Source organism: Ovis canadensis, chromosome 26 (genome assembly GCF_042477335.2).
Source record: "Ovis canadensis isolate MfBH-ARS-UI-01 breed Bighorn chromosome 26, ARS-UI_OviCan_v2, whole genome shotgun sequence".
Lineage (NCBI taxonomy): Eukaryota > Metazoa > Chordata > Mammalia > Artiodactyla > Bovidae > Ovis > Ovis canadensis.
The window spans coordinates 51,712,027-51,713,988 of NC_091270.1; the positions used below are offsets into that span (position 1 = coordinate 51,712,027).

Genomic DNA, 1,962 nt, shown 5'->3' on the forward strand with positions numbered 1-1,962 from the left:
CAGAAAGGAAACATCTTTCTTCCTGGTCCTAATACAAGCCTCTTCAGTATTTTCATGTGGATGTGGGTCAGAAAGAAAGTAGAAAACCCTGTTTTCACCTTGGGAAGTCTTTTTTTTTTCTTTCTTCAACAGGAAAGTAGGATTCATTGGTGGGCATGAGTAAGGAGGGGATAGCGCCAAGGCTCTCACGAGTCCAGGACGGGTCATTTGTCCAGGGGAGCGTCATTAGGGATGTATCTGACCCCACATCCATCTGGAATGAGCTGCTTTTCAGCCACCCTGTTTTCAAATTCATCCTCATTCGACCTTGTAAACCCCCACCTCTTGGAGGTGTGGATCTTCTGGCGGCCAGGGAACTTGAACTTGGCCGTGCAGGGGGCCTCAGTCACATGTTCTTTGTTCTACAGCCTGGTGTGGATGGACATTAGGACTTGGCCAGTGTGGACCCTGGCCTCTGCCCTGAGGCTTTTCAGAGGCACCACACACACCTGAATGGAGCCTGGACTGGGGACAGCGTGCCAGTCATGGATGCCCACCAGGCAGGGCTGTCTCCAGGTCCCTTCGGGCCAGCCGTGCAGGCAACGGGATGCACGCACTGCCAAGGAGGCTGCTCTCTGCAGCCATTGCACACTGGGCCCCCACGAGGAAAAGAGCACAGCAGGGCTTCATTGGCCGTAAACTCCTTGGAAGGTCTTAACGCCGCGTACACCTTCTGGCACAGACTGAGGTTCTTTCGCTTGGTACACAGGACAGTGCCCAGGATTAGCCACGGGCGCTGCTCGGAAACACGCAAGCCCGCAGCGCGGGGCCTCAGTCTCCTCTCCTGTAGAATGGGGGGAGGACAGGACGGCCTCTCAGGTCTCTTCCAGCCCCGGAGCTCTGGTTGCCATGTGTGCTCCTGGTCAAGGGGGCTGCCTGCCTGTCTCTGGAGCCTTTGCAAAGCTCTCTTTGATATCCAAAGAATGCAAGCGATGCAGAAAAGACACAAAAGGAAACTGGTGAAGATATCACGGTGATGGAGCCATTTCTCAGAATTCAATTGTAAGCCTTAAAGGTCTGTGTTAACAACCTGAACCAAGAGAAGTCGTTGGACTGAAGAGAAAAGCATCTGACCAGTGGGGCAATCAGAGGGATAGACCCAAGGGTGTATTTGGAGAATTTCCAGAGACGGCACTGCACAGGGTTTCCATGGTGTTGCAGACACCATAATGAGCCATCTCCAGCTGACTTCTAGTCCTGATGTCTAAATGAAAATGCCAGTTCCTGGCAGAAAAAAAAAGTCTTTTGGATATATCTGAGTTACATGCCTCCTCCTGTGGCTCTGGGAAGGGTCCAGGGACTGACGGATGACCAGAACCCAGGGAGAGGGCGGGTTGGGGGCTCCTGAGGAAGGGGCCTCCTCTGGCTAGTGGGCAGCCAGGCTCTGGGAGGTGAAGCCCCTTCTGCTGTCCTTCTCGGCTCATGACTCCCTCGTCGCAATTCACTGGCTGGGATTTTGAGTCCTGCCAGGTTTGGAGGGGATGGAATCAGGGAGAAGAGTTGAGCCGGAGAACAGTTTCATCTGAGGGCAAGCTCTCCTGCTCTCCAGCCTAGCAGTTAGTGAAAGCTGACCCTCCGATGGGGATCCCAGGGGTCCTCTGGAGATTCCCCAAACTGGGGTCCTTCAAAGGGAACCACTCAAATGTGGACCCCACTCTCCACCCTCAGACTGCTCTGCTTTCAGCTTGGGCTCCCTTCTTTGGGCACCACGCAACATCAAAATGTCCCCTTGGAGGCAACCTGGAACAGGTCCTCATGGCTCGCACGTGGACCATAGGAAAAAGACCCATCTTCAGAGCAGCTCCCCTCCACCCCTCTCCCCTGCCTGTCCATCCCAGTCAAGCAAGTCAAGTCAAGCTCAGTGCGTGGAATTCTCCACCTGCAGGGCATACGTATCAACTCCTGAAAGTTGTCTCTCCCTCT

General features: G+C 54.2%; 1 non-coding gene across 1 annotated transcript; it reads right to left on the reverse strand.

Moving 5' to 3' along the window:
- Nucleotides 1–543: 543 nt before the first annotated feature.
- Nucleotides 544–678, reverse strand: LOC138431185 (small nucleolar RNA SNORA70). The gene has a single exon (XR_011253586.1). It is a non-coding gene; the product is annotated as a small nucleolar RNA SNORA70 (small nucleolar RNA).
- Between the last annotated feature and the right edge of the window lie 1,284 nt (nt 679–1,962).